We start from the raw sequence: 14,238 nt of genomic DNA on the forward strand, positions 1-14,238 counted from the left end.
TATTTACAATTTTAGATATATATTTTTTGAAAAACCTGCCGATTGAGTTTGGCGGGCTGTTTAAATCTGCCGATCGACTTCCTCAGAAACCCGCGAACCAGCGAAGATCCGCGAATGATTTTTCTCATTAATATTTCTTGAAAACCCGCGATGAAGTGAAGCCGCAGTAGGTGAAGCGCGGTATAGCGAGGGACTACTGTACTATGTTTGCCTCTGATTATGCCCAGTAAATACATTTCCGGTTTTATCTCAAGTTTATAATCCAGTATTTCTTCCATCCGTGTCTGGATTTGGATCCAAATTTTTTTTGCTTCCTTACATTGCCACCAAATGTGGAAGCATGTTCCTACCTTTTTTTGCACTTCCAACATTTATTACTAACCTTTACATTCATTTTGGCTAAGCGCGCTGGCGCATAGTGCCATCAGAAGAACATTTTATAAAGATTTTCTTTATAAGGTGTTGATAGAGTCATCTTATAGTTTACTGGCCATAGTTAGTATTTCTGTTTTAAGGCAGAGCAAAATCTGAGTCAGTATGTTTTGACGAGGGAATTCCAATTTGGAATGTTTTGAAATCATCCCATCCATTCCAGAAAGGAACAATTGTAACGTTTAATTCAAAATGTTTCACGCTGGGAAAAAATGGATAGATCACCGTTTAGGCACCAGTTTTACTTGGGTTTTGAGATAAAAGGTATGTTTTGTCATTGTGCTACAGTTAAATATTAATGGGTGGGAATATATACACCGCAAAATAATTTCCCAAAGAAAGGAAACTAAATTCCTTGTAGCTTTAGGGGTAGGTGAATAAAGTGAGGGAAGGTGTTTGATATCTATTTAAGTTTTTGCTGATCTATGAAAGGTGAATTGTTCATTTTGGATCTTCAGATGTGGGGAAATGTTCCTTATTCTAAATAAATTGGATATCGAGAAATCCCACTGACACAATGAATTGTAAGTCATCAGAAGCTGCTACCAATTGATAGTATAACAATGATGACAATCATTTATATAATATGTGGGAGAAAGTATATATCTTTGCAATAATTAAAACTGGGACCCTATGTCCAGAATACCTTATATAATTTCAGGTATGCTTAGTTACATTTTTATAATGATTTCAAATATTAAATACTGTTAAATTAATTGAAAACTAAATTGTAGTTTCATTTTTTTTATAACTTTAACTAGGTAGACTTGAGTACCAGTTATAGCAGTGGGTGTTCCCATGAAATATAAACTGGAATTCTATCCTATCCTATTCTATATAATATATGTTATGTATAGAAACATAGAAGACTGACGGCAGAAAAAGGCCTCATGGTCCATCTAGTCTGCCCTTATACTATTTTCTGTATTTTATCTTAGGATGGATATATGTTTATCCCAAGGATGTTTAAATTCAATTACTGTGGATTTATCTACCACGTCTGCTGGAAGTTTGTTCCAAGGATCTACTATTCTTTCAGTAAAATAATATTTTCTCATGTTGCTTTTGATCTTTGCCCCAACTAACTTCAGATTGTGTCCCCTTGTTCTTGTGTTCACTTTCCTATTAAAAACACTTCCCTCCTGGACCTCATTTAACCCTTTAACATATTTAAATGTTTCAATCATGCCCCCCCTTTTCCTTCTGTCCTCCAGACTCTACAGATTGAGTTCATGAAGTCTTTCCTGATACGTTTTCTGCTTAAGACCTTCCACCATTCTTGTAGCCCGTCTTTGGACCCATTCAATTTTGTCAATATCTTTTTGTAGGTGAGGTCTCCAGAACTGAACACAGTATTCCAAATGTGGTCTGAGCAGCACTCTATATAGCGGGATCATAATCTCCCTCTTCCTGCTTGTTATACCTCTAGCTATGCAGCCAAGCATCCTACTAGCTTTCCCTTCCGCCTGACTGCACTGTTCACCCATTTTGAGACTGTCAGAAATCACGACCCCTAAATCCTTCTCTTCTGAAGTTTTTGCTAACACAGAACTGCCAATACGATACTCAGATTGAGAATTCCTTTTCCCCAAATGCATTATTTTACATTTGGAAGCATTGTATAATGTTTTACATTTGGAAACATTGTATAATATATAACATATTGTATAATATATAACCTATACAATATATGTATAATATATATAATATGTCCTGTAGTTTTGAGGTGTTGGAAAAAGAAGGACGTTTTTTCTTCTCACTACATTCTTGTTCTGTGTTGTGTGTGTTTACTCTCCTATTAGTTTGTCCGTTATATGTGGCTGGGCAGATTTTACATAGTATTTCATAGACTCCTTAGTTTTCTAGCTGGATCTTGTCTTTGGGGTTTCTTAAGGTATTGCCCTTTTTGGGGGGGGGGCGCAATGCCAAAGACTGTCTTGATATTGTGTTTGTGGAGAATTTTTCTGATTTTATCTGTGGTGCTTTTGATGTAAAGGAGGAGGGCGATGGCATTGTCCTGTTCTGTGTCTTGGTTCTTGGGGTGTGTGTGTCTCCTTTCGGATTAGGTTGGTGATTATTTTTCTTTGTAATCCATTGGAAATTAATACATTTGTGAGATTGTGTAATTCAGTTTCCAGTTGGTCTTTGTGGGCTAGGCGTTTGGTTCTGGAGAAGAAGGTCTTGGCTACGAGTTGATCTGTGCAGGGTGGTGGTGGGATTGTGCGTTTAAGTAGTGGTTGGTGTGTGTTTCCTTGAAACAACCGCTGGGTGAGATCATCCAAGGGCATGGGGTGAGATATCATCAATATGTAGATGATACCCAGCTTTACATCTCCACCCCTTGTCCAGTCAGTGAAGCAGTGGATGTGATGTGTCGGTGTCTGGAAGCTGTTGGGGTCTGGATGGGTGTCAACAGACTCAAACTCAACCCGGATAAGACGGAGTGGCTGTGGGTTCTGCCTCCCAAGGACAATTCCATCTGTCCGTCCATAACCCTGGGGGGGAACTATTGACCCCCTCAGAGAGGGTCCGCAACTTGGGTGTCCTCCTCGATCCACAGCTCACATTAGAGAACCATCTTTCAGCTGTGGCGAGGGGGGCGTTTGCCCAGGTTCGCCTGGTGCACCAGTTGCGACCCTACCTGGACCGGGACTCACTGCTCACAGTCACTCATGCCCTCATCACCTCGAGGCTCGACTACTGTAACGCTCTCTACATGGGGCTACCTTTGAAAAGTGTTCGGAAACTTCAGATCGTGCAGAATGCAGCTGTGAGAGCTATCATGGGCTTTCCTAAATTTGCCCATGTTACTCCAACACTCCGCAGTCTGCATTGGTTGCCGATCGGTTTCCGGTCAGAATTTAAAGTGTTGGTTATGAACTATAAAGCCCTTCATGGCATCGGACCAGAATATCTCCGGGACCGCCTTCTGCCACACGAATCCCAGAGACTAGTTAGGTCCCACAGAGTTGGCCTTCTCCGGGTCCCGTCAACTAAACAATGTCATCTGGCGGGACCCAGGGGAAGCGCCTTCTCTGTGGCGGCCCCGACTCCCCCCGGATATCAGAGTTGCTCCACCCTCCTTGCCTTTCGTAAGCTCCTCAAAACCCACCTCTGTCGTCAGGCATGGGGGAATTGAGATTTTCCCTTCCCCCTAGGCTTACAAAATTTATGCATGGTATGTTTGTATGTATGATTGGTTTCTTAAATTGGGGGTTTTTAGATTATTTTTAATATTAGATTTGTTTATATTGTCTTTTTATTGTTGTTAGCCGCCCCGAGTCTGCGGAGAGGGGCGGCATACAAATCTGATCAATAAATAAATAAATATTGGTTTTGACTTCTAGCATCTAAATATCTTCTCGTGCTTTACTTTCAGCCTCCTGACATCAGGTGATGGACATTTGGACGCCGTAGAAGAATTTGATAAGAATGCTCTTTTTGGAGTCCTCAAGGATTAGCAAGGCTTTATCGTGCTTTGATTGCTTTAAACGTTGACCAAGGGATCGAGTCTTGACTGGACTGCAGAATGTCCTATGCTAATGGCGAAACTGGTGGACACCCAAGGCGTCACTTGTCCAAGCGTGACGGTTCTCAGGTGGGGAAACTAAATGGCCCCCCAAAGGCTTCAAATTCGCTAGAAATGAGGACAAATGTCAACAATGTGGAATATTCTTCCGTGGCTCTTAATTCAGATTCCCCGGTGACAAATGGATCACAGGTTCTTCCAGAAACTGAAGGGGACAATTCACCGGATTCTGCTTTCCAAATCAATAGTGAATCTATAGGACGGCACGAGGCTCAGCAACCTTACGCTCCTAAGCGTTATTATGGCCCACATTTAACAAAAACTAGTATTCAAGGAGACGTGTACAATTTCCTAGAGAGGCCTACAGGATGGAAATGTTTCATTTACCATTTTACTGTGTAAGTGCCCGTTTTTTTATATAAAAAAACCTTTCTTGTGAATGTTTAATCTTTAGTTTCTAAATTGCAAAGTAAGGGAAAACATTGATCTCCCCTGCTACCGCACGAATCCCAGCGGCTGATAAGGTCCCACAGAGTTGGCCTTCTCCGGGTCCCGTCGACTAAACAATGTCGTCTGGCGGGCCCCAGGGGAAGAGCCTTCTCTGTGGTGGTCCCGGCCCTCTGGAATCAACTCCCCCCGGAGATTAGAACTGCTCCCACCCTCCTTGTCTTCCGTAAACTACTTAAGACCCACCTATACCGCCAGGCATGGGGGATTTGAGACACCTTTCCCCCAGGCTTATTATAATTTATGTTTGGTATGTATGTGCTGTTTGGTTTTTAATTATGATAGGGTTTTTAGTTTTTTTAATATTAGATTTGTGCCAGTATAATATTGTTTTTATCGTTGTTGTGAGCCGCCCCGAGTCTTCGGAGAGGGGCGGCATACAAATCTAATAAATTATTATTATTATTATTATTATTATTATTATTATTATTATTATTATTATTATTTTTACTTTAAACATCAATCAAAGCAAAAAAGCCAATGTTTTGTACATCACGAGATAACAGAGATAACCCACACACACACACAAACTTTAACCTTAGACTGTCTATTGTAGTCCTCATCCCATTCTAGCAGTGGGTTGTTCCTGGTTTGGCCTAGGTATGCAAACTGGTAGCAGTGGTGGCAGGAGGCTGCACCCGTCCACCTGCAATGTTCATGCGCAGAAGCATCACGTTTGAGAGTGTGCGTTCACGAGCGAACTGGTAGTGACAGGATTTAGAACTCACTATTGCCCTATTCCTAAGAGGTCTTTAAGGGGCGTGCATAAGTGCACCAGCGCGCCTACTGTCTGTCTCTCTCCTAATGTTCCCTTTTATTCATATCCATTTCATGTATTCATAATCATGTTATACTTACATCTGTTTTCTAATACATGCTTGATGAAAATAAATATAAGATAAGATAAGATAATCCCAGCGACCGATAAGGTCCCACAGAGTTGGCCTTTTCGGGGTCCCGTTCGCCCCAGCGGAAGAGCCTTCTCTGTGGCGGCCCCCGCTCTCTGGAACCAACTCCCCCCAGAGATTAGAACTGCCCCCACCCTCCTTGTCTTTCGTAAACTACTCAAGACTCACTTATACCGCCAGACATGGGGGAGTTGAGACAGCTTTCCCCCAGGCTTTTTTATACTTTGTTTTATGTTTGGTATGAATGTGCTGTTTGGTTTTTTAAATAATGATAGGGTTTTATATGTTTTTTAATATTAGATTTGTTTCATTACTATTTTGTTTTTTATTACTGTTGTGAGCCGCCCCGAGTCTTCGGAGAGGGGCGGCATACAAATCTAATAAACAATAAAAAATAATAATAATAATCATATAATCATATAATGTAATGTAATGTACTATAATATAATGTAATGTAATATAATGTAATACCATAATAATATTATATTATATTATATTATATTATATTATGTTATATTATATATTATATAATATTATACTATACTATACTATACTATACTATACTATATTATATTATATTTTATTATATTATATTATCAGTGATGGGCTCCTATGGGTATAGTCAGGTATACAGTACAAGTAGAAGAATTTTGGTCAGGTTCGCAGAACTGGTAGAAATGTTTTGAATTTTTTTCTTTTTTTCCTTTTTGGGCTCTGGGTATGTTTTTCCTGTCGCATTAAATGAGGTTGAATGTGTATAATTTTAGAACAGCTGTGCATGTGTGTGTGTACATACAAATACAGTTTATATAGCAGATAATTTATATTTTTGTGTGCCTGTGTGTAATATGTATGTACATATATGGCATATATACATTAGAATTAAAGAGTATATTTTGGATGTTCAGTAATAGTAAATAAATTGGGAAATTGTATCTCTTTGAGGCAAGGAAAAGCCAGGCACCCTAACTCTAACACAAACCCTTGATTTGAGTGATGTCACGTTGGCCACCTTTAAGCCAGTCACATGACCTTTAAGCCACCCCTGTCACATGGTTGTCAAGCCACTCCCACCTGGTCACATGGCTGGCAAGCCACCCCCACAAAATAAGCCACGGCCACAGTATGGTAGTAAAAATTTTTGCAGCCCTTCACTATATCCTATCCTATCCTATCCTATCCTATCCTATATATCCTATCCTATCCTATCCTATCCTATATATCCTATCCTATACTATATATCCTATCCTATCCTATACTATACTATATATCCTATCCTATCCTATCCTATACTATATATCCTATCCTATCCTATCCTATATATCCTATCCTATACTATACTATACTATATATCCTATCCTATCCTATCCTATACTATACTATATATCCTATCCTATCCTATATATCCTATCCTATACTATACTATATATCCTATCCTATCCTATCCTATATATCCTATCCTATCCTATGCTATACTATACTATATATATCCTATCCTATCCTATACTATATATCCTATCCTATCCTATATATCCTATCCTATCCTATCCTATACTATATATCCTATCCTATCCTATACTATATATCCTATCCTATCCTATCCTATCCTATGCTATGCTATACTATACTATATATCCTATCCTATCCTATACTATACTATATATCCTATCCTATCCTATCCTATACTATATATCCTATCCTATCCATCCATCCTATACTATACTATACTATATATCCTTCCTTATACTAATACTAACACTAACACTAATACTAATACTAATACTAATACTATAATAATATATAAAAAAGAGGCACCTCTAGGGATTACTAAGAATGGTTCTGGATAGAGCAAGTACCCAATGTTTGCTGAGCTATTGCCAAAATGTTTCTGTACTGGCGGCCAAATCTAGATTCATGCCTCCCTACTGTTCCCATTATAATACAAAGATTTAGATAACCGTGTAAGTGTCCGATCTCAATTGTCCAAGCACTGTACGCATCTTCAGGCTATGCAAGGTGAAAGATATGTTTAACAACAAGACCGGCAGACCTTTGAGCCCCTTCAAAGCTCTCAAAACAATAGTCTGAATGAGGACACAGATAAGTGGCTTTATCTGCAATGATGAGATCAAGGAGGCTTTTAAGAGGTCAGGTGTTGCATTCCTGGGCCAATTTCCAAGGCATCCTTCATCACCAATGGGCAACATTAAGCAGATGCAGCCATATCAGGAATACCAGTGATTCAAAATTTCTTAAATATATTTGGTTTTCTTCTTTCGAGGCCCTCCAAATTCCTCACAATGGTAGGATTGAGCCAGAAATCTTTCTTGTGATTATATTGCCAAGGGAGCTCATCATTATAAGTAGGAACAAGGATTTTGACCAATGGGTAAATCTAATTTTTTTTACTACCGATTCGGTGGGTGTGGCTTGTTGGGCGTCATGTGACTTAGTGGGAGTGGCAGGGGAAGGATACTGCAAAATCCCCATTCCCACCCCATTCCAGGGGAAGGATACTGCAAAATTTCCATTCCCGCCTCACTCCAAGGGAAGGATACTGCAAAATCTCCATTCCCACCCCACTCCAGGGGAAGGATACTGCAAAATCCCTATTCCCACTTCACTCTAGGGCAGGGGTCAGGAACCTTTTTGGCTAAGAGAGCCGTAAACGCCACATATTTTGAAATATAATTCCGCGAGAGCCGTACAACATCAGCCCTGCTGGGCAGGCCTCTTAGCCCCACCAAAGAAATGGGGGTTAAGGAAGACCCCACCCCCCACCTTGCCCCAAACACTGGCACTCTGCATAACCCATGCGGGGGCTTTGGCTTCCCCTCTGCAGAACAGAAGCTGGGGACCTCTCCCTCCACATACACTGGATCCCTATGGCCCATCCGAGGGCTGGCAAAATAGGTGTGCCCCCCCCTGCTTTTCTATCTCTCTCTCTCTCTTTCTCTCTTTCTCTCCCTCTCTTTTTGTCTCTCTTTCTCTCTCTACTTTTCTTTCTTTTTCTCTTTTTCTCTCCCTTTCTCTCTCTTTTTCTCTTTTTATGTCCCTTTCTCTCTCTTTCTCTTTATATCTTTCTCTCTTTTTTCTTCTCCCAACCTCTCTCTTTCTCTTTCTATCTCTTTCTCTCCCTCCCTCTATCTTTCTCTTTTTATCTTTCTCTTTCTCTCTCTCTCTTTCTATCCCTCTTTCTTTCTCTCTCTTCCTTTCTATCTCTCCTCTTCCTTTCTCTCTCCTCTCTCTCTCCCTCTCTTTCTACCCTCCTTTCTCTTCCTTCCTTCTCTCCCTCCCTCCCCTCCCTCCCTCCCTCCTTCCTTCCTCTCCATTTCTCTTTCCCTCCCTCTCTTTCCCTTTTCTTTCTTTTGGTCCACTTCTCTCTCTCGCCGCTTCTCCACTTGCCTCCCCCTCGCGCCTCGCCCTTCCCACCCGGCCACCCGCGCGCGCTTACCAGCAGCAGGAATTCAAGTAAGCCCAAAAGAAGCCATTGGCTCCGGGCGGCGTTCATGGCCCCCCCGAACCCCCAGCCCAGCTGGAGCTCCCTCTCGCCGCCGCCATCTCCCTATGACTGCCTACGGCCGCTGCAGCTCCCCCCCCCCCACCGGGCCACAAAGGACACTTGCCGACGCCAGTGAAGCTTCAGCTGGGCGGGGCGCTGCCGGTACTTCCCTCCTGGGGCTCCCGCTCGCAGCTGTCCCCCGGCTTCTGCTCGATGCCGCGGTTTTCGGCGTTGTCCTGCTGTGCCCCAAAGACGGAAGGCGGGAAAAAGGCGAGAAGAATGGAGCCGGCGCTGGGTGTGAGGGAGGATGCTTTCTGTGCGGGCGGAGGACTACCCTCGCCGGAAGAGCTGCCCATCTAGCAGTCCCGCTGCCCCATTGGCCGGCAGGGGATGATGGGCAAGGGACGCCTCGGGGAAGGTGGGCAGGGTGGGAAGGGAAGGAGGGGGCTGGCGGGGGTTTAGGGAAGGGGAGCCGAGGCCAGCCTTGCAGCTCCTCGGCGGGAGGAGTCGAAAGCCACCGGGAGAAGACTGGGCTCAGCAGCAGAAGCGCCGGGCCCGCCCCCCCCATTATCCCATAGACAGGCAGGAGTCCTGTCTGCGAGCCAGATACGGCCATCAAAAGAGCCATATCTGGCTCGCGAGCCATAGGTTCCCGACCCCTGCTCTAGGGGAAGGATACTGCAAAATCTCCATTCCCACTTCACTCCTGGGAGAAGGATACTGCAAAATCTCCATTCCCACCCCACTCCAGGGGAAGGATACTGCAAAATCCCTATTCCCACTTCACTCCAGGGGAAGGATACTGCAAAATCCCTATTCCCACTTCACTCCTGGGGGAAGGATACTGCAAAATCTCCATTCCCTCCCTACTCCAGGGGAAGGATACCCCCCCTCTTTTTTCACCTTCTGGGCTCTGGGTATGTTTTTCCTATTGCAGTAAATGAGGTTGAATGCGTATAATTTTAGAAGAGTTCTTTGTACACTTTATATAGTAGATAATGTATATTTGGCTGCCCATTACTGCCCTAACCCAAACTCTTGATGTGAGTGATGTCACGTTGGCCACCTTTAAGCCAGTCATATGATGTCTAAGCAGAAGTGGGCTGCTGCCTGGACAGGGGGGACTGCAGTGGGGTAGCGAAAATGGAGCTCCACCCTAGAGCACCCAATTTGCACTGAAAGATGTTGAAAGAAAATGCAGGGCGTCCTGCATAAGCTACGCCCACTGTGTGGTAGTAAAATTTTTGATAGCCCTTCTCTGCCTTTAAGCCACCCCTGGTCACATGATCATCAAGCCACTCCTACCTGGTCACATGGTCGACAAGCCACACCCACAAAATAAGCCACGCCCACAGAGTGGTAGTAAACGTTTTTGCAGCCCTTCACTGAGATCAATTATTCAAAAAGGAGTTTCTTTTCAGAAATCCAAGAAAGGAAATTACATTCCTGACCTCCCTAAACCCCATCGCTACCTGCTCACTCGTGTGTGTGTTCTCCCGCGCATGCATGTGCCATTTCTGCACATGTGCAGATGCGTCCCGGGTGGGTGGGCGGAGCTTCGTGCTGCCATCATTGCTACCAGTCTGCAGAACCGATCTGAACCTGGAGCAACCCACCGCTGTTATGGATGTATGTAAGTCATTAGTCAGTGGTCAGACCATATTTTTCATGTGATTTACAAAATTACAAAACACACACGTATGATTTTATTTATTTATTTATTTATTCATTCATTCATTCATTCATTTATTTATTATTTAGATTTGTATGCCGCCCCTCTCCGCAGACTCGATTTTGTTGCTGGGAGGGTGAGGTGTGTTTTTGTCGCATTGAATGCTTCAGCCAAAGGATGCGGGTGTTTAATGCAACTGCTATCTCGGTTACTGATAGAGAACCGTTTAGGAAAGAACTTTGCACAATATGGCTCTATTACTGGGACATGTTATCTTTGATAGCAAGACATCCCAAGATGCAATTTGAAGTCTTAGAAACTCTTATTAGAGGAAATATTGACCCCTCCCCAATGCACTGTTTAAAAATATATTCCTAAAAATATGGATCAACTGCTTAGGAAATGCCAGCTTCTCAAGTGGGAAGTACAGTGATACCTGGTCTTACAAACTTAATTGGTTCCGGGACGAGGTTCTTAAGGTGAAAAATTTGTAAGACGAAACAATGTTTCCCATAGGAATCAATGGAAAAGCGATTAATGTGTGCAAGCCCAAAATTCACCCCTTTTGCCAGCCAAAGTGCCCGTTTTTGCACTGCTGGAATTCCCTTGAGGCTCCCCTCCATGGGAAACCCCACCTCCGGACTTCTGTGTTTTTGTGATGTTGCAATTTCACTGAGGCTCCCCTCGCTGGGAAACCCCACCTCTGGACTTCCGTTGCTAGCAAAGCGCCCATTTTTGCACTGCTGGGATTCCCCTGCAGCATCACAAAAACATAGAAGTCCGGAGCTGGGGTTTCCTATGGAGGGGAGCCTCAGGGGAATCCCAGCAGTGCAAAAACGGGTGCTTCGCTGGTAACGGAAGTCCGGAGACGGGGCATCGCAGTGGCGGCGGTGGGTTTGTAAGGTGAAAATAGTTTGCAAGAAGAGGGGGAAAAATCTTAAACTCCGGGTTTGTATCTTGAAAAGTTTGTATGACGAGGTGTTTGTAAGACGAGGTATCACTGTACCAGATTTAGCATGGATTTTTAAAAAATAATTGTGGAAAGGGGATGAAAATAGCATATCTTCCCAATCTCCCTCTTCAGACCACACCGCACATTTCCACCAAGGAGGTATACATGAGGTGGAGAGATCAGAATTGAACAATAACAGGTCTGTAGAGATTCTCCATCATCCAACGTCATGGTTGCCCCAAAAGTGCTTTTTTTCAGGGGGGAACTGGACTTTCTTGTTTTTCTTTTTGAGGACTTTTTGCTTCTCATCCCAAATGTCTTCATTTATAAGTTGATAAATGTCCCCAAATGTCTCAGTCTCCATCAGTTGCTTAACATAAGCATATTGCTTTAAAGACTAGAAAATGATAATTTTAATTGAATTACCATTTTTTAATTATTATTATTTTTATTTGTAGATTTCTGCTGGTGCTAGTTTGTTTAATTTTCAGTGTTCTATCTACTATAGAACATTATGCAGAATTTGCCACTGGAACGCTTTTTTGGATGGTAAGTGATTTACTTTGAAATATTATTTTGAAAAATCCCACCCACATCCTCTTATATTTCTTGGCGACTTAAACCTGCCACATATAAACTGGTCCCTAAATGAATGCACAACTGAACCCATTCACTCCACCTTCTACAATGCTATTCCTAGTCTAGGGCTAGTTACAGACAATACCAAACTCAATAATTGTCTAGACCTCTAGCTATGCAGCCAAGCATCCTACTTGCTTTCCCTACCGCCCGGCTGTGAAATGTGGTGTTTTGGGCTGACAAGGAGGAAAGGGGCTGCCCCTGGCATTGCATAACTTTTTAACATAAAATGCTTTCTGAATGGTTGATGCAAGTGCGTATTTTGAAAGAATGTCAAAAATAAACCTGATTGTCTCTGATTTTAGGAAATTGTCTTGGTGGTCTTTTTTGGTGCTGAATACGTGGTGAGGCTCTGGTCTGCAGGTTGCAGAAGCAAATATGTTGGCATCAAAGGACGAATACGTTTTGCCAGGAAGCCAATATCGATAATAGGTGAGACTTAACTTTTAAATAATGTTCCAGTTGTCTAATGCTGAGCATTTTTTCACCTCATCTCCCAGAATTCCCTGGACAGGATATTGTCTAGGAATTCAGGGTGTTAGAAGTCCACAAATGTCAGCAAGGGAATTCTGGGAATTGAAGTCCACAAATGCTTGCTGGGAAATTCTGGAAATTGAAGTGTGCACACTGTTGAGGTTGGGAATTGCAGATTTTATTTATTTATTCTATCAACTTTTATTGATTTGATATTTATTTTATCAAATTTATAAGCAGCCCCTCTCCTGATGGACCCAGGGCAGCGTACCACAATAAAATAACTGAAAAAATGAAAAATATCCCAAAATACAAATTATAAAAACGAATAGAAAAATTTAAAACCCGATATAAAACAAATATACAACATCCGTCATTCATACTACTGACCGGAGCAGTATACAATTGCTCAGCGGCCCCAGGCCTGCCGGCATAAGTGCGTTTTCAAAGCCTTTTGGAAGGCCAGGAGGGTGGGGGCAGTACGGATCTCTGGGAGGGAGTTGGTTCCAGAGAACTGGAGCCACAACAGAGAAGGCCCTTCCCTGCAGTCCCACCAGCCGGCATTGTTTGGCCAACGGGACCTGGAGAAGGCCAACTCTCTGCGATCTAACCGGTCACTGGGACATGTGAGGTAGAAGACAATTCCCGTAAATAATTATAGACAGATCTAGTTTAAAAACTGCAAAGACATTAATAAATGAGAGATATTATTGCTAGTCATAACCATTCTTCCTTCATCTCTAGCTATCATTATGAATTTTCCAGAAGGCCTAAGAAAAGTTTTATTTTCCTCCCTTGTGCAGTGAAGATTATCATGTTGCCCGCTGTTTTATGCTATTACTTTCTTATCAAGATGTACGGATATTTGTAAAGTCAGGTATTTGTGAAGGCCATTTTCTGGCAATCCCCTCAGAGAGGGTCCGCAACTTGGGCGTCCTCCTTGATCCACAGCTCACATTAGAGAAACATCTTTCAGCTGTGGTGAGGGGGGCGTTTGCCCAGGTTCGCCTGGTGCACCAGTTGCGGCCCTATCTGGACTGGGACTCACTGCTCACAGTCACTCATGCCCTCATCACCTCGAGGTTCAACTACTGTAACGCTCTCTACATGGGGCTACCTTTGAAGAGTGTTCAGAAACTTCAGATCGTGCAGAATGCAGCTGCGAGAGCAATCATGGGCTTTCCTAAATACGCCCATGTTACACCAACACTCCGCAGTCTGCATTGGTTGCCGATCAGTTTCCGGTCACAATTCAAAGTGTTGGTTATGACCTATAAAGCCCTTCATGGCACCGGACCAGAATATCTCAGGAACCGCCTTCTGCTGCACGAATCCCAGCGACCAGTTAGGTCCCACAGAGTGAGTCTTCTCCGGGTCCCGTCTACTAAACAATGTCATTTGGCGGGACCCAGGGGAAGAGCCTTCTCTGAGGCGGCCCCGGCCCTCTGGAACCGACTCCCCCCAGAGATTAGAATTGCCCCCACCCTCCTTGCCTTTCGTAAGCTTCTTAAAACCCACCTCTGCTGTCAGGCATGAGGGAATTGAGATATTCTTTCCCCCTAGGCCTTTACAATTTACGCATGGTATGTTTGTTTGTATGTATGTTTGGTTTTATAATAAGGG

At 43.0% G+C, this 14,238-nt stretch overlaps 1 pseudogene; it reads left to right on the forward strand.

Moving 5' to 3' along the window:
- Positions 1-3,961: 3,961 nt before the first annotated feature.
- Positions 3,962-14,238, forward strand: part of LOC139168934 (potassium voltage-gated channel subfamily KQT member 1-like) — a 190,181-nt pseudogene continuing 179,904 nt past the window's right edge.

The sequence above is a fragment of the Erythrolamprus reginae genome, chromosome 6 (assembly GCF_031021105.1).
Source record: "Erythrolamprus reginae isolate rEryReg1 chromosome 6, rEryReg1.hap1, whole genome shotgun sequence".
Lineage (NCBI taxonomy): Eukaryota > Metazoa > Chordata > Lepidosauria > Squamata > Dipsadidae > Erythrolamprus > Erythrolamprus reginae.